Consider the following 19,845-nt stretch of genomic DNA (forward strand, 5'->3'; position numbering starts at 1 on the left):
AAGACTATATACAATATATTCAGGCAATGAACACATTAACAATATCTAGTCTATTTGCATTTGACAAAATCAGAGAAAACACTCCATGTCTATCCTTTCTTGGTAAGCCCAAAATCTACCTAATTTATTTTCTATCATAACTGACTTTCTGCATCAGGTAACAAGCAAAACTATAACTATCTAGTCTTGAGCTCCTTCAGAGACCCAAGAAGGAAATATATTAACTGAGTTAGAAGGAAGTGCAAGCAAGCAACTCCAACAAATGTGAGAAAAGACAGAAACATTTGGCATTTTGGGCAGTCACCAAAAGTTCCACCACAACATTGGGCATCTATCTTTGGCCTACAGGCCTAACATATCCGATAGTCTTTTTTATGAAGTAGGATACAAAAGGACTTTTCCTCCTTGTCTTGACAATGTTTGACAATCACTTTCTTTTGTGTCCTGCTTGTCCAATTAGGCCAGCATAATGTTGGCAATTGAAGAAAGGGCATTTTATTGCTCAATGGTTTACTTTTGCCCCAAAGAAAGTAAACTTCCTGTGTAGTTTCTTCAGTGCCCATCATCTTCTCTGAAATAGATTGGTGTTTCGAGGAGCAGACACATCTCATTGTCATAAAAAAAATCCTATGTTATTAAAACCTTTTAAATGACATATTCTATAGATATCTGAAGTGTTTAAAGATAATCTGTCTATTTAAAGTATTTCATAGTTTAAGTTGAAAACAAACTTAATGTGGCTACAAGTTTGATTATAATAGATAAATAATTACTGTCTTTTTTTATTATCCTAAACAGATGGTAATAATAACTTTCAAAGACTAGAAATTTGTTTTACATTGTTAAATAGCTGTATAGGTACAATACCTTGAACAAGATTAAAAACATATATAAAGTATGTTTTAACAAATTAATCTCAAATTTGTATCAATATACAAAATTTGTCTACAATCTACAGAAGTCTAATCCAATGTAAAAATTTAAAACTAGTAGTTGCTTTTAAAAAGTAGATTAAAAATGTACCTTTTTATCTTATCATATCAATATCTTCCCTTTTATCTTTTCAGAGTAGATTTAATCATCTACCCTTTTATTCTATCATGTCTATATTCCCCCTTTTTCTTTTCAAAACAAGAACCATGAATCTAATTTCCTTTGTTTAGCTTTTTTCCTGACCATTACCAGTTATAACTCTTAACCAACACCCCTAAATAATTACAAATATCCATAATCCATTGAATGACCAAAAACTACCCACCCTACTTCTTGGGAATGTGGGCATCATATTCTTAAATTTATTTACTGCTGTCTGGAACATTACCATTATGGGATCATGAAAAAATTTAGTTAGTTATCAAATCCTGAGAGAGATAGCTTTACTATTGGTTGTCTAGTCTCTGTGTAAAGGGAAAGTATAAAGCCTGACTCAAATCCTGGCTAGAGTTGTTGATTTGGCTGGATCAGTGTGGCTGTTTTACTCTCTCATCTTCAGGCAGGTTTATTTATTAAAATACAAATGAAATACTACTACAACATATAATTCTGTTTATGTGTTATTTTGATTGATGTAAATATGGTAATATCAAACCATATACTTATATCAATGTTCCTTAATATTATGAGTGTTTGAACAGTGAAATTTATTTTCCTAATCATATTGAACAAATCTGGCTACTTTCAAGTTTGATTTATCATGAATAAAACTACTGTGAGGATTTTGGATGACTATCCCCACTTTCTTCTTTTGTACCTGTGCTATAGTTTTTAATTTCTGACTCATATATTGGGCATTTATTTAGATTCAGTAGATAGTAATTTTTTTCAAAATATTTGAATCAAGTAATAATTTTTGTCATCAATGCATAATGAAATTCAGTTATACTTGTAAGATATATTATTATTGTTGATATAGAACCACTTTATTTCAATAAAATATCTCAATGTCTTTTTATCACATTTTCCAGATAAGATAATAAGATATAGCCAGTCTAATAAATTTTAGAATGGTTTGATTTAAAACAAATGATCTAAACACTAGATAGTATAGTGTCTGCTAATCTTGAAGCAGAGTTCTGGGGAATGAAGAGTTCATAAATGCCACAAAATAGTTTTATTGATTTGACTCATTTTAGTTATAACCACATAAAACTGTTGTTATGTCTCAATAATAATAAATATGATTTGTAATATTAAGAATGTGTGAGGAATCAGTAAGAGATAATTAGTGAAAGAGGCTTCAGGGTTTTCTTATTGGACATATATTTTGAAGTTTCAAAAATTAATGTCAGACCTAATACATGCTAGATAAATATTCAATCTCCAATTTGAGCCTACAGTCTCAGAGATTGGATAAATGAGCTTATTTTAAACATTTTTCTGTGTATTTTTCTAAATAGTTAAATTTCCAACATTATCTTTCAATGTTTCATATATATTTCATTATATTTCAATATTTCATAAGTCTATGAAAATTTCTGCAACTAAGTAAAACAACAGAGATATTTGAAAGGCAATGACAATAGTAAAGTTATTTGCTATACAACTAACTGCTAATTCATTCAAAACCACTCACCCTTCCTGTGTTGAATCCATGTGCACCTGACCTTCTGTGCTCACAGCATGGCTGTGCACACTCAGCAGGGCAGACTTTTCTAACAGAAAACTGATTTCACAGGTAATGCTTTGATGGTTAATTTATTATTGACAATGACACAGTGTTATGAATCGCAAAATTTTGTTTGAACTCAGGCCATAACTCCAAAAGAAGTGGAGGGTGATGGGAATATTGCCAAGCTCATATTTTTCCGAGATTAGGGCCTATAGAAGAATTTTAGAAACAACTATTGTTTCACTTTGTTTGTATTCCACTGGTGGTAGCAAAATAATGTCCACCATAATAACATACTGATTGCCTATGCTAAGCTATATATACACATGTTTCATAAGAGTAACCTTTGCCCTCTTTTTAGTTTTCTTTCTCTAAGATAGCAAATAGAAGGACATGCTTATCATCTGCCCCCATATAACTTTGGGGTGTTGATTGTATTTGAGCTCCTTTTAAGAAACAAGGGATTGGATAATGTGGCACAAAAAATCAAGAGGATAGAGAAACTAAAGTGAGGAGAGAATGAAGAGGGTTTGCTAAGAAAGGGAAGGATATGCCAAGGCTGTTGAGCATTTTAAAAGGGTATAAGGAACGGTGTTGCAAAACCTTAACAAACAAATCCTATACTACTTCAGAAATACTCTCACAGTGATTGATATAACCAAATGATTTTATTTTGTTTAGATTACCTGTTCAAAATAGGGAAACGCTGATACGTTACTTAGGCATATTAACATAAATAGTTTCCTAACAGCAATGCAGATGTAGCAGTGGTCTCTAAAATGGAAAGAAAAAAAGGAAGAGATAAATTTCGAGGACATTTGAAGAGGTGGTTTCTAGCACTTGAGCAACACACGTTTGAAGCTCTTAAGGCGTTATCTTAAAGTTCAGCATTACAAACTGGAACAGTACAGATGATCACAAAGTAGAAATACTGATTTAAAAGAGTGTATTGGAGACATGGATCCATAGTTAGGGACAGTTGGTTCTCTCATAGGGAACTCATGTTTGGTTCCTAGCACCCACCTTGAGTCACTAATGGCCACCTGTAGCTGTAATTCCAGGGAATCCAATCCTTCATTCTGGCCTCCGTGGATCCCCACATACAGATAGCCATGTGTGTGTATGTATGTGCAAAAACACCCACACAAATGAAATATGTTTTCGAAAGACAAATGTTTTAATAATTATTTATTTCCTCATTATAAATTTCTGCTCTATATAGCAGAAAGTGTGGAGAATATCTGTAAGAAGAAATTAAGTTAAGACAAAGTAACTCCCCTAAGCTGACATTATCAAAAAGTGAACAAGAGAGATGGTCCCTTTTTTAAACTGTAACCAAGTCTCCACCCAGTCTTCAGAAACAACCCTGATTAAATTCATGCGTTCATTGCACTGGCCTTCTGTGGCATTATTCTTTGTTCTATGTCACTCTATCTGGAATGAGCAGATGTTTTTCATCTCCCCAGTAAAAAGCATAACACTTTGGGACCTGGACATCCCAGGAGAATACAGAAGAAAAACTGAAGCCAGTGTCTCCACATGTAGCTCCCTAGGAATGTATAGACATTTTCATCAAAGCCATAATCTTGCTATCATGGCTTGGAGACAGACATTGGGTTCCCTTTCTTTTAAATTTATAGAAGTGCATGTCTTTCAATCTCTCACTGTCCTCTGTGCTCCTCATCCTGTGTCACTGAGTGATTTCCTCGTGTCATTGAACATAGATTATTCCTGAAAACCTAAAAGGGAGTCATGTCCTCTCCAGTGAACCCCGGACTTCCTTATGTTGCCTTTATACCACCATCCTGCTGTATCTCCTACAAAAGCAACAGTAACAGTGACAGAAATAATGTCGATTAACACTCATATGGTCTTCCTAGGTGATAGTTCAGGTGACTGACACATGTCAGTTCACTCAATTCTGATGTAGGATTGAGTCTACTTCATATATCTAGGTAAGGAAAGAAAGAAGAGAAAGGCTAAACCATGCAGATATCTTTCCACCGAGGAGGCTTAATACCAGATGGAAAATTTTCAGAGTCTGTTCTTTATGATCATAAATGCTGCATGAGTGCTCATATTATTGTGTGTCTGTGTATGCATATGCATGCATGAGAGTATCTGTATGACCTTCTGTAGAAGACTTACGAGTGTTTAGTATGTATGAGTGTATATGGGAAGGTATGTAATATTTGTGTATTCATAAATGAGTGTTTGTGCATATGTGTACCACTATTTCTAAACGAGAGGGTGTCTATATAGCATGCGCATGACTGCATGTGTGTGTGCAGGTATAAACAGGTGTGTGCCTAAAGGGTAGATACATAATGGTTAAACTGATATTTTGATGTCAGAACCTGGAGCTGTAACAAGAGGAAGAACTACTGCTTTTTGGTATAGTGTTGTTAAAACCTGAGAAAACTTGGTTTCATGTATTTTTCTTTAAAAGCATCAAAGAAATTAAAAGGAAAGGTCTTTAAATCTTTATTTCAAAATTAAATTAAAATTATAGAAAAAATAATTGTTACATATGATAAATGAGGTATGTCTTGGAATATCAGGTTTTATTAGTTCATTAATTCATTCACTTATTTTCTTTGCATGACATTGGTTTGTCTTTTTCTTTTGATATGCCTTGTTTTTTTCAGCAGTCTTCTCATTTTGTGTGTCTCAGGGTTCCTCTTTTTTCTTATCATCTATCTATCTATCTATCTATCTATCTATCTATCTATCTATCTATCTATCTATCCGTCTGTCTGTCTGTCTGAGGAAAAAATTACAGGATGCCCATATGTCCATGATAGAATCTTTCAACTTTCTTTATTATACACAGAGTGTGATGTCTGCATGTTTTTATTGTTCATCAAAATAGGGCATTAGATCTCATTTATAGATGGTTGTGAGACACCATGTTGTTGCTGGGAATTGAACTCAGGCCCTCAGGAAGAGGAGTCAATGCTCTTAACATATGAGTCATCTCTCTAACCCCCATGATAGACTCTTATTTATCCACAGAGATCATTTTGTATTTTAGAGAGCATGCAATTAATATGTTAACTTTAATTAATCCAAATTAAATAAAAATTATTTTACCACAGTTTTTGGCATGAGAAATAAACAAATTTAGAATCTATTGTCTTAGGGTCCTCGCAGTTTCTAACATACTAGAAGAATTCCTTCACTCCAAATTTGCAATGCTTGTCCTACCTGGTACTGTGCTGTTTTTCTCTGTCATGTAGAGCTCAGATGGCTGGTCCATTTCATCAATCACCTGTGCCCTGAGTGATGGGTGGATATACTCCTGTTCTTAATTATATACTTTAATTTTCCTGATGTACATATTGGAACCAATACATTAATGTTTTCCATGCCAAAGGCATAAAGTTCAGTCGGTTTAGACACAGCATCCAGGACCTGAGCCTTCTCCTTTCCTCAGCTCCTATAACTGGAGCTAAACCATGTTACTTCAGGGTTATCAACTTCACTGCCCATTTTTCTGGCTTCTGATGTTTGTCAGTTCTGATTTCATCTCTCTTCATACTTCATTTGATGGCTTTATCTTTTGTCAAATTTCTATCCAAACTTTTAGTGCTCTTAGAAACAACCTTCTGGATTTTTCCTTACCCTGTCTTTCCCTGAATCTGTTCAGGATTCAAGAATATTCTTTTGATCTTCTGTATAATCTATAGTTGCATGTGAACAAGACCCTAGCCTCCTATGTTAGCAAATTCTCTGGGAGGAATTTGTTAATTATTTAATCATTTTTGAACATTGTAGACAGACTAGCTGCTCACCTTTAGGTTTCTGAAGAATTTAATTGACAGTATTTGATTTGTTAGAGAGTAAGTAATTTTCCACGGTAAATTCTCAACTAAGATATAAAAATAGAAGTCAACAATTCCATTTTTTTTGGTAAGGGCTTTAGTACTAGAGATCAAACAAGCCTAAGGCTCACAGCCAGCCAGAAAAGCAGTCTGCTGCTGAATCATGCATGTAGTTTCAGTATCATTTCAAAATAAATGGACATCATGACACAGAATAATAGTTCCCCAGGATTTCATTACAGGAGTGCAACTCCAGTGGTACTTCGGTGACAAGAGTCTTCTGTTTTCTGTAAGATTGAGTATCTTTGTGGTTGGGATGGATTGGCAAGATACCTACCCTATCTGTAGGAAATACAGCTATTTTAAATATAGAAATTCATGTTTGGACCCACAAACTCCATTTTCTATAAAAGCCAATTTCGCATGAATTCAATATATTGTTATATTTTGATGTGAGCTACAAAGAAGTGAATATCAGTTACCTCTGCTAAGGAAAAAAATTCAATTTAACAAAGGAATGATGAATGCTAAAATAAAAAACTGCATCTTACTACATGGAAGTTTAACATGTGCAGAGATATGCTGTGAGGCACATACACACTATGAATTAATTAGTCAAGTATGACAGAATTCCTATCCATATATGATATATTTTACAGAATGTTATAAAATAGATATAAAGTACTTGATAAATTGTCAAAGTTAGCAATTCCAATATTAAATTCCCAAGTCAGCTGCCACTATGTTGGTTACATTTGTTGTTAATCATTTTTTAAAGATTTACCTGGTTCTATTATACATGTAAAAGTGTTTTACTTGCATGCGCAAATGTGCACCACAAATTTCTGGTACCCAGAAGTCAAAAAGGAGCTTTAAATCCTTTGGAGCTACAGTTATGATTGTTCTGAGTCATCACAAGGGTGCTGGGATCCAAATCCTGGTCCTCTACAAGAAGAGCCAATGGTTTTAATTGCTAAACCATCTCTTCAGTATCAGTGATGGCCAGTGTTTATTGTCACATTTGACAAAGTCTAAACTCACTTGGGAAGAGCATCTAAATGAATTATTGTGTCAGGTTGGCCTGCGTACACGTCTGTGTGAGGGTGTTCTTAACTGGGTTCCTCGACATGGGAATACCTATTATGAATGTGGATAGCACTATGCCCTGATCTTGGAGTCCTGGCTGAGTCAGAGAAGGAAAAATAGAGCAGAGCAATAAATGTGGGTGTATGTATTCTCCTCTGTGCTCTTAAATACGGAATTGTGAGTACTTGGCCGTTGAAGTGAAATGACCAACTGCTTCAAGTCCCTGCCTTGACTTCTCCGCAATGAAGGACTTCAGCCTAGAACTACAAGCTAAATAAACATTTTTCTCCTAACAGTTGCTTTTGTTAGACCATACTATCATAGCAACATAAAACAACTAGGACACATCTGTAAAATAAAAATCAAACAATTTTATATGAACATTCACCTAGCAAACTAACCATGACTTCCTATGAAATTCAATCATGGAAGAACGCAAGGACAGTGGATGACCACATAGACACAGTTTCCACATGTGCCATCGTATTGGCATTGACTTCACACTTACTTTTCTCGTTCTATAGTTTAAAATGTCTCTAATTCTCTCCTGGGTTTTAATAGTTTTGATACGGATCCCATGTGCTTCTGAGAATTAAAGAAGATACACATGATTCTTTGTATTCTCTGGTTACAGATTAGAAATTCTATAGCTAAATAAGCCAAAAGAAAGAAAGAAAGAAAAAGAGAGAGAGAGAGAGAGAGAGAGAGAGAGAGAGAGAGATTGAGAGAGAGAGAAAGAAAGAAAGAAAGAAAGAAAGAAAGAAAGAAAGAAAGAAAGAAAGAAAGAAAGATGTACATGGCACCAGTCAACTGCAAGGCAATAGATATTCATTTGTGGAAGACACATCTTAAAGAACCTGCTGGTGACTATAATTTGGCTGATTTTACTTAAAACAATGCGTTTGGTGATCTATGTATCTAAAAGGTTTGAAAACATGCAAAGCTGTTGTCATCTCTCAGAAAAACAAAACAAAACAAAAAATTGTGACATTGAATAAGGATTATCTCAAGCAGAGATAACCTAAAATAATTTACCTTTTTATTTTTTCATTTAAAATAGAATATACTTTTATTTCTATTATTGATAAATAAGAGTCTTCTCGCATTTGATAAATTCCTAAAGTTGTATCATTGTCTAATGGTACAGTAGACACATTTTATTAAACTTTGTATCAAAATGTTTTCTACAGTAGTTCAAATATTTTATACTTTCAACAGTGCTATAGAATGTTGAGCTATTTCTAATTTATTTTATTATTTCCTACATTTGTAATTCTCAGAAATATATGTTTTATTACTGTTGTAATTTACATTTCCTTGCTAATTAACGATGTTGAATAGCTGTTCTTGAAAGAATATAAAAATCACTGGTTCCCTTTCAAGTACTTTCTTCTTTTTTATTATTTTGTTTATATTTTTATGTTTTTATATACACACAAATGCCTTCCTACCATGCATGTCCACATTGTATAAAACATCCAGCAACTTTGTGAGCTGTCTTTTTAGATTTAGCCAGTAAGCTTTGATGATTTCAATTCATTTTCCTTATCGGTATGGTTTTCGTATCATATATAAAACTTGAGTATACTCTACGAAGACAAAAGTGTACTCCTGTGTATACTATAAATTAGAGGATGAATAATTTTAGCATTCAAGTTTAGAAATGAATATTCAATCACTAGGATATGATAAAGAATTAAGAAATATACTTGTGTATTTATTGTCAACTTCAAATTATATTTTTAAAAGGGAACAAATATATTTAGTGAGGAAGAAAAAAACCATTCCAAGTATTGTAATAGAACATATGAGTAATCACTTAGGAAAGATTTGAATTGTTTACTTCATACAATGTATAAAAATAATAATTATCTCTTTAATAAAAGCACATATTTAATACCTTGCATGTTTTTTAACAGGCATAGGCCTGCCTCTCCCTACTGCACCTCTAATGTTTTTTAATATTCTAACAATACCATAAATATTTTGCAAGACAAAATTTCAAAGTGGTACAGCCTGTGTGAGCTCTCTCAGCAGGAAGAGGTAATGAGTAGATGTGTGTTCTTGAAGCGTGCAGAAAATGATTCCGCGGAGCGATTGTCACATTCGCAGCTTCAGAAGGCCTTTGAGACTTGGAACAAGCCTCATTATGACTCAGCACCCAGGCACTGTGGAGCGGCCATTCACTACGCACAGCACTATGCAAAGTGGTCACTTTCCTCTCAGGAATGTCTTGAATGAATTCTTCCAGCCACAAAACTGCTCTCTTAGTAGCTGCCAGTAAATTTATGTGCCTTAGCTTGTTCTAAGTACACTGCTTAAAACTCAACAAAAGCCCAACAACAAAAACCACCTTCATTTGAACATGCTCTCAATCTGAAAGAAAACCCTGTTGTGTCCTCACGGGATGAGCACTTGTGTTTAGTGAAGGAGGCTGGTAAGTAATTACAGCAGCTAGGAATTAGCTTTTTTTTTTTTTTTCACATACACAGAGAAAGTCATGTGCTGAAGACAAAATACAGGGTTTTTCATCCACCACTGTAACAATTTCTGATATTTACATAAGATGTATGATGATTTCAGTTAGGTTCTGTAATTTTGAGAAGACCATATCCCGATAATAATAATAAATAACAATGATAATATTCATAATAAATAAGAGCTAAAGTGCCTTGATTCAACAATTTATTGTAACAAACAGTTTCTTTCTCCTTCCTCAAACGATCTATTTAAAAAAATTGACATTGTGATAATAGTGGCATATGATAAAATTTTCAGACAGAGGGCCCGGAGAGAGCTGCTTAGGTTCCAGTCTCAGGACCCCTGTGGCGGCACACCAAGAACCATAAGTCTCTTTTGGCATCCTCAGGTAGCGTACTCACAACACATGCCCACCAATACACACACACACACACACACACACCGCATAATTAAAAATAAAATAATCAAAATAATTAAACTCAAAGTACTTTATTAAAAAAAAAAAACTTTTGCTGGTCCTGAGGATGACGCCAAGGTCCTTCATATGCTAAGCAATCACTTGGTATTAACAGGCTCCTGCCTCAGAGGGAAGGCTCATGGTGTTGAAATACTTTTCTTCAATCTGCGGACCAAACAGTATGTTTAAAGATTTTCTTAACCTTGGGAGCTCAGTCCGGTGCTCCAGTGTGGGTCTCTGTCTCTATCTCCATCCATCACTAGATGAAGGTTCTATGGCGATATGCAAGATATTCATCAGTATGATTATAGGATAGGTTCATTTCAGGTTCCCTATCCTCAGGTGCCCCAATGAACTAACTGGGGACATTGCCCTGGGCTTCTGGTAGCCATTCCAGGTTCAAGTCTCTTGCCAACCCTTAGGTGGCTCCCTTAACTAAGGTATGAGTTTCCCTGCTCCCCCATCCAACCTTCCTTTACACCCAATCACCCCGATTCCCCCAGTTCCCCTCATCCTCTCCTTCACACTTTTCTCTCCCCATCTCCCCTCATCCACATCCCACCCCACCCCCCAAGATTCCCATTTTTTGCCGATCAATCTTGTCTATTTCCCATAGCTGGGAGGATATCTATATGTTTTTCCTTGGGTTTACCCTCTTGTTTAGCTTCTTTAGGATCACAAATTATAGACTCAGTGGCCCCTATCCATGGCTAGAAACCAATTATGAGTGAGTACATTCCATGATCTTCTTTTTGGGTCTGGGTTACCTCACTCAGGATCGTATTTTCTATTACCATCAATTTGCATGCGAAATTCGAGAAGTCATTGTTTTTTACCGCAGAGTAGTACTCTAATGTATATATATTCCACACTTTCTTCATCCATTCTTCTATTGAAGGGCATCTAGGTTGCTTCCAGGTTCTGGCTATTACAAATAATGCTGCTATGAACATAGTTGGACAAATGCTTTTGTCATATGCTAGGGCATCTCTTGGGTATATTCCCAAGAGTGCTATTGCTGGGTCCAGGGGTAGGTTGATCCCAATTTTTCTGAGAAACCGCCACACTGATTTCCAAAGTGGTTGCACAAGTTTGCAGTCCCACCAGCAATGGATGAGGGTACCCCTTTCTCCACAACCTCTCCAGCAGAGGCTATCCTTGGTGTTTTTGATTTTAGCCATTCTGACAGGTGTAAGATGATATCTCAAAGTTGTTTTGATTTGCACAAGGTTATAATGAGGAGCAGAAGGAGAGAGAACATGAACAAGGAAGTCAGGACCATGAGGGGTGCACCCAACCACTGAGACAGGGGGGCCGATCTATTGGGAGCTCACCAAGGCCAGCTGGACTGCTACTGAAAAAAACATGGGATAAAACCGGACTCTCTGAATGTGGTGGACAATGAGAGCTGACGAGAGGCCAAGGAGAATGGCACAGGAACTTTCATCTGGCGATGGATCGAGATAGAGACAGAGACCCAATTTGGATCAACCGTCTGAGCTCTTAAGGTCCAAATGAGGAGCAGAAGGAGGGAGAACATGAGCAAGGAAATCAGGACCACGAGGCGTGCACCCACCCACTGTGACAGTGGAAATGATCTATTGGGAGCTCTCCAAGGCCAGCTGGACTGGGACTGAATAAGCATGGGTTGAAACTGGACTCTCTGAACAAGGCGGACAATGAAGGCTGATGAGAAGCCAAGGACAATGGCACTAGGTTTCGATCCTAATACATGAACTGGCTTTGTGGGAGCGTAGCCTGTTTGGATGCTCACCTTCCTGGACCTAGATAGAAGTGGGAGGACCTTGGTCTTCCTGTAGAGCAGGGAATTTGGACTGCTCTTCAGTATCGAGAGGGAGGGGGAGTGGACTAGGGGGAGGAGAAGTGGAGTGGGGATAGGGAGAGGGGAGCGGGGGGAGGGGGCAATATGTGGGAGGAGGGGGAGGGAAATGGGAAACGGGGAGCAGTTGGAAATTTTAAGTAAAAAAAAAAAAAAAAATTCCAAAGCACCTTTTCACCATAATTGAAATAATAGTCTAAAACTGAATTGGGAAACAAATAAAAAAGCTATCCAAAGCAAAAAAAAAAAAAAAGATTTTCTTAAGAACTTATTCTGTGATACTTCATGAGGGATAGAGAGACTCTTGTCTTACCAAGGTGTTTAGTGTGAAGTAAATGTTCATTTTCTAAGTACTAACATACTCTAGAACTTGGGTGACAGCCCAAACACCCTGGGCCAAGTTTCCAATAAGGGGACCCACCGTTTCCGTATTCAAACTTTGTGCTTAGGAGGCTAATGTTTGTGCATCATGTCTGTAGCACTTTGTCTCAATCACAAATGTAACAGGTACACAAATAAGTAGTTTTTTTATCCTGTACCTAGCAAGTTTGTGTTTTATCGTGCCACTGATCCGTAACCTTCTCTCTTTAGGATTATGGAAGCACCTGTCATTACAGAAGGCTGAAGTCAAGTGTCAGTGAGGGCAGACAGACAAGACAGCAAGGTGAGTCATGATTACTGATCCATAGAGTTGGAACCTTCATGTACTTTGTCTCCCGCTTAGAAAAACAAAAACAGTCCTTGGACTGGTATTTCCCATTAAATTTATTCACCGTGCCTACAATTTAATTAGTGAGTACCATTCAAAAATCTTTAAGCAGATTTATTTTTATCTGCGGCGTCTAAGCCAGGAAGAAGAAAAGGGAGCTAATGAAAGTGTTTGTAAAACTCTTTCTCTAGAAGAGTGAAATATCGAGGCTTTCTACTACAGTATGTTCAGAATAGGCAAGCCTTCAACTGTGTTTAGATTTATTATTCTCCATTGATTGGGTCATTCTCTTGGAGACTATCCCAGTGGTAACGTATGAGAAACCTTGCATCTATCACACAGTGCCAAAGAACTGTCTGGCCCAATGTTCCTTTTGAATCTGGTTGGTTCACAGAAACCACAGCTAAGGGTTATAGGTACAACTTGGATTTTTCTGGATGAAGTCAATGTCCTGGTGTATGTTTCTGAGATCAGGCTTATGCTTCCGTTGCAGAAATACCTTTAGGACTTCAGAAACATACAAGGGGAATTAAGATAAAATTTGACCAGGAGCAGCATCCATGGGATAAGAGAGGACGAGCCTACTTGTCACTTAGTGACTTAAATCAACAGAAATAGAATCAGATAAACCCTTACAGAAATGAATGAAGAAATAGAGTATTTAAACCAAACCACAGTAGTCATGAGCAAAATTTATAATTAAATGACTCACTGAAGGTTGGGATATAGTACTTCAGGAAATAGAACATACAAAGAGATAATTATAATTTGCAACATATGATACACATACAGACGGCTTCACAAGGCTGGCACCTCCTCTGATTCCCCGTTCTTGTTTAAAGCACCATGTGGCTCCCGGGCAAGCACACTGTCTACTGTCTTCCAATTCATTTTCAGCAGCTACCATGTTGTCACGAGCTAGCTGGCACTATGTAAACACCTGTGCTCAGGGGTGGAAATGAAGGTTCAACAATTAAGAGAGAAGACAGACTGCTCATTCAGAGGACTCAAGTCCATTCCCACTGCCCACCTCAGGCAACAAACAACTATCAGTTACTCCAGCTCCATGGAATCAGAAGTTTTCTGACTTCAGTGAGTGCTGTACTCATGTGGTGATCCTACGCAGACACACACACATAATTAAAAAGAAAATAGTTCATTAAAAATTAAAAATATGTGTTATCTAAAAAATAATTATTAAAATTTTTTTCAGTTTTAAATATTTCAAATAGCTGTAAACACAACCTAAAAATAGTTTTCTCTTTGTTTTTCTATTCTATAATCACTCAAGTAGAACAGGCAGGATTTTTCTGAAGTTATACCCTGTGTAATGTGCTAAGTAGGGAAATCATGGGAGGGATATTCTCATGTCCTCACCGCAGAATATTTTTGATGTTTGAGGTCATGCAGATGTTAGCTTGCTGGAGTCACTCTTCATTACATAAAAAGTCAGCACATCTCTTCATTCTTTGTAATGCATGTAAATATACTTTGTCACTTTGCAATGAAAAAAATCTAAATTTGGCTTAAATCACCTTTACGCACCACCAAATTAATGATTAAACGTATTGCCTATTAAACAAATAAGGCCACCAAATCGTGAGAATGCTGCTTCATAGGAGGATGGATAAAATTTTGAAGGTAAAGATTTGAAATACCTCATCTAGTACTCATATATTCAATTTAAAAAATCTACAGTACTTTAGAATATTGGCTGCCCTTATTTGAATAATGAATGCAGGTAAATTAAGCTTCAAGTTACAACTGTAACTTCTGTTCCTTATGGGAGAATATGTACAGTCCCAGACAATAATATATTTCAGATCGGCTTTCTATTCAAAAGATCACAAGAAATGAAGAGAAATGAAAAATGTATCGAAAAAGAGACAAATCTGTGGCCTAAAAATTATTGGTGCTTATAGAGTTCCCAGCAAGTTCTTAGCTAATTGTCACAGGCAACTCAGATTAGAAGATATCATTGATACCTTATCATCTTTAAATAGTATTTGTGAATTATAAGGTCCTACGTTTGCAGGTGTAGGAACGTGGCTGACTTGACTGGTACAGAAGCAGATGAACAAGAGCTAAAGGATGAACCAGCAGTTAAATGCTTGCTGCTCTTACCGAGTTATGTTTACGAGCATGCTCATAGAGCTTCACAACCACCTCCAACTCCAGCTCCAGGGATCCAGCAACTTACTTTGGCTTCCAAGTACACTGCAGTCATGTGCACACATGTGCACATGCACACACACACTCACATGCACACACACACACACACACACAGAGGTAGAGAGAGACAGAGAAAGAGACAGAGAGATCTACATACAATTAAAAATAAAATCATAAAAATGGAACCAGAGAGGCAGGCACACCTTCTCAACTGAAGGGCCTTCACCAAACTACTTCTCCCATGAAGGTTTATGGGCCTTTAAATTCTGTGCGAAAAATGATGAATGATGATGTTTATCATGTATCCCATGTGCCTTTTCACTCTGCATTTGTGGTAGGTGTATGTTAGAGGTTGTCTAAAAAAAGCCAAGGTCATTGGGTAAATACATATTAGATGTAATTAATGTCATAAAATATAAAATGCGTGATAGCTTCCTCTTTGCAAGATATTCGGGCTTCTTTTTTTTTGACCTTAATACAAAGAAAATTTTTCCTTGAGCAGTTGTTGTATTTCTAGGCACCATTAAGTGGCCAATTAGGAAGACACAGTTTAGGAGAGAGAGGTCAGTGGCAGTACAGAAACCTCTCTGATAAATGCTTCAATTACTTAACCTCCCGAAGAGTTCTCTTTCCTTTATAGATAATACGTTAGTTAACATTTTAGATCATAGCAGATTAAATATCTTCTTTAACTCTTTAAAATCACGTTATAATCACTGTGATAAATCTACATAAAACATAAATGGTTTAAATAATTTGCATCAATAAGTATTAGCGCTTGTTTTCTCAGTTATCCTAACTAGTCAAGGATAACAAACTGATAAAACAAAATAAGACAACCACAGAGTTTTATATGAAATGGTGGACTGAGGCCTTGACACAGCCATACTGTGGGCTGCAGGTCCTAGAGTTCTCTGATGTTTTCTTCTGTATTAGCTTGGATTGTATCAACCTGTGAGAGATACCGATGTAAGGAGGGCTCTGACTCCAAGGCCACTGTAAGCTTCAGCATCTTCTCTCCCTGCTCCCCTTTGACAAAGAAGACACTCCCTCTGGGGTTAAACTAGCCACATGATTTATAAAAATGCACCACTGAATCTCTACAAATGAGTACGGCTGTGTCCTAGAAACACTTTACCATGGCCGCCGAGGGCTGGAATCAAGCTGTGTGCTGTATTTTCTTTACCTGTGAACTATAAGCAGAGGGAACTCTTGAAGTGTCTATACTGAAAGAAAAATCATCCTGCATTCATAAGAGAAAACTTCCTGATACTTAAGCTGAGCAGGAAATCCATGCTTACGGCTATACTAACATTCTGGGGTACTGTGTAACCACAAAGGGGAAAAAATAATGCTGGGAATCAGTTTCTGCAGAAAAATCAACTCTGTGACCTGGTGACTGGGGCCTCCAGACCATCCTTGTTCCTGTGGTTAGCAGAACACCTCAAAGGTGCATCCCATTCTCAGGGAGCGGCAGGTTCAGCCAGGAGTCATGATTGGAAGTTTGCAAGGAATACAGAGGAGACTACAATGAAGCTTGTGATACTAAAACCATGTGTGTGTGTGCGTGTGTGTGTGCGCGCACACACACACACACACATCAGTAGAGAATCTTTCTAAGGATATTAAAAGGAAAAGAAGATTTGGAGTAGGAATAAGGCAAGCCTTCATGTAAAAAACATTGTTCCAGGTTAATTTGAAAAGAATGGGCTGGCAAGGTGGCTCATCAGGTGAAGGAGTTTTAAGTCAAGCTTGACAACCAGAGGCGGATCCCCAGAGCCCACGTATTGAAGGAGAAAACCAGTTACTGTTAATTTTCCTCTGGTCTCAGCATACACACTGTGACAGGCCCAACTTCCACAATAATAGTAGGTAATGTTTAATTGAAAGCTTTTACTAGATTTCAGCAGACTGTGCCACAACAGAGAGGATTCTGGGAAGGACACTCTGCACAGGGGCAGATAATCATTTTGCAGAGGTGTTTCTCTGACAACCAGTAGGTTCTAGCCAGGGGAATCTGATGTGCCAAGTCAGGAAGGTACCTGAAAGGAAGGCCAGGTTGTGAAGAATGCCAGCAGGGTGAGCTCAAGGCAGTCTGTGAGGAAGGAAGCAATGAGGGCACATGTTCACAGTGTCTAATTATGTCACTGATATGGTATTTTTAGGGTGCTACAGGCTACAGTCATTGGGAACATTCAGGGAACATACAGTCTTGCATGGCTATCCCATTATTGAAGGAATGTAACTCTGTAGATTGCAGCATCCTGCAGCATCCTGCAGCCTCTGCTCTCTAAGAAGACTGACACAGAATTGATGGCTATTGCTGTATTTAATGATGTCAAAGTGTCCAGCTGCCTACAGTGGCTGTTGAGGTTCAGGATGCTGCTCCCTTCCCAGCCCTGTGACAATTTGAACTGAGAAAAAGAAAAGGGCTGTTCCAAGAATGTGACCCTTTACCCTCTGGAAGAACCAAACATCCCAGTGACGGCAACATGCCTTTCCACTTGTATTTTATGGTTCAGAAATGGAGCACCTGACCATGTCTTCACGGAAGAGCAAAGAAACCTTCATTTTTATCCTTCATGCTGAAGCAGAGAAGGGCAATGATTGATGGAGGAGGGTCATTTGTCTATGTGTTACTTTCATTGGTTAATACACAACAAATGATACAAATAGGTTCCTGCAGGAATTGTGAAGTATTTTTTGAGATTTTTCAGAAATGTGAAAGATGATTTTAGCCAATCAGTATCATATCCATTCCACAGACTGATAAATATAGTACAATAAATTTGTGGAAAGAGAGAAAAAATCAATTGTCTTTTGAGAGAAGAAAAGCGAAGGTGTGTCAGATCTAAGTGGCACCAGACGTTCCTGTCAGAGAGGGATGTTATAAAATATTCAATAGCATCTCCATATGAAACTGTATTAGCATCTTTTGAGATTTAATACTTATTTATGAGTGGTGCATTATAACTGCAAAATGGAATAAGACTTCAGAGGGATTTGCAGTCCAAAGATCTGAAATATAATCCCAAATCCACCATTTATGGGCCATTTGGCTCTATTAAAGTCATTTAGCCACACAGGACTCCTGCCTCTTTCATCACTTTTGAAATGAGAATAATCATAGTTGTCCTTCACACTGTGTGGTTCTGCTACAAGGCCCCAATGAGGTGGTATTTTTACAATTGCCTCATCAACAACAAATCACTAGAGGTTTTCTTCTCCCACCCATACAACCAGTTCTTTCTCCTTTCCTTCTGTATGCTATACACACACACAAGCACATGTAAACCCACATGGAGATCACCCTTCGTTGTCTTTGAGAGGTAAAGTCTAGAGAAATAACCAAGGGGTCTGACAGTTTCCCTGATGCAGCTCATATGTTTCCCAGCCTGCAGCCACAATGTCAGGTGCTATGTTGCTAATGATTCCACACGTTTCTCACTTCCTAGGCTTTCATCTGACCCCAGACGCTCTGAAAGCCCATCAGATGTAATTGGCTGTCATTTAGTTTGTGTGAACAATGAGGTTTAGATATCAAGAAGATACTGCCTGGCCTTGGAACGCACTTCTGCCTTGGAAGGTGGTCACTAAGTGATCTGATTTGGAGGGGTCACTAGAAGTGAAATGAAAGTCCTTTCTTAGGAGGAGTGATGGAGATATATGAAATGTAGAATATTAATGATATTCTGCTCCACCCACCATCTGTCACTTAAATATTATATCTGTCTGTACTCACATTTCAAAAGACTCTCAAATTGATGTTCACAGATTATATCACAAAATCATATCTGGCACGTATTTCCACTAATTAAAATATAGCAATTCTACGAACTATGAAGTATTTATTCCCAAAGGAATATATAATGTTAAATATTTGTGCATTATTTTAAATATGAATTATTGTTAATCAAGAATAAAATAGATTAATGATTATCATATGTTATACACTCAGTTAACTTGTTAAACATTTAATACTAAATAATGCCTATTTTCACATATGATTGAGATATCTTAAAGTGAAAATAAAATATTACTCAAGTTGGCATAAATGTTAAGGTAAATTAATTTACTTCCAGGTCAGAATTTCTAGAATTCTGCTTTAAACTTCAGGCAAGGATTGGCCAAGCACTAAGTGATGTTCCTTTAAGACCACCCTCATCATCACTGAAAGGAATGTTCACTCTCAGTGTTAAATGTTTTTTGCAGAGTCAAATATTTAGGCCACCAACTTCCTCTAACACATTTACCCTAGAAGCAGCCCATCACACCAGCTGTGCTTCCTAACTAAACTAAACAATGATGACTCTCCACATCTGGAAGAAACTCACCATCATCCAGTCAAGGTTTCCAGTGGCCACCAAGCCCAGGCTGCAGATGTTGGAAACAAACCGAGAAAGTGTCAGAAAGTGAGGTCCATCCCACTCCTGTAGGAAGCCACATTATGCCCACAAGGAGATATCTGGAGTCTAACTCATGAAGCAACAACAACAAAGAGCCAGTTATCTTTCTCTGAGCACCATTTAATAGTACTTCATAGAGAATTCAAATAATTCAAAAAGCTGCCAGAAAGAATGGGGGACCTAATGGTGTCATATTCTATAAAATACAATCATCAAACCCTATCAAACCATCCAGGGTTTTCCCAGGTTATTTACTAACTTG

At 37.1% G+C, this 19,845-nt stretch overlaps 1 protein-coding gene across 1 annotated transcript in view; it reads left to right on the forward strand.

Annotated features, from left to right (window-relative positions):
- Pcdh15 (protocadherin related 15) overlaps positions 1-19,845 on the forward strand; it is a 1,187,935-nt gene that overhangs the window by 301,799 nt on the left and 866,291 nt on the right. Inside the window, exon 2 of the mRNA XM_057794363.1 lies at positions 12,888-12,960. The gene's annotated coding sequence lies outside the window, so the exon portion shown is untranslated. The remainder of the gene's footprint in view (positions 1-12,887; positions 12,961-19,845) is intronic.

The sequence above is a fragment of the Chionomys nivalis genome, chromosome 19, assembly GCF_950005125.1.
Source record: "Chionomys nivalis chromosome 19, mChiNiv1.1, whole genome shotgun sequence".
Taxonomy (NCBI): domain Eukaryota; kingdom Metazoa; phylum Chordata; class Mammalia; order Rodentia; family Cricetidae; genus Chionomys; species Chionomys nivalis.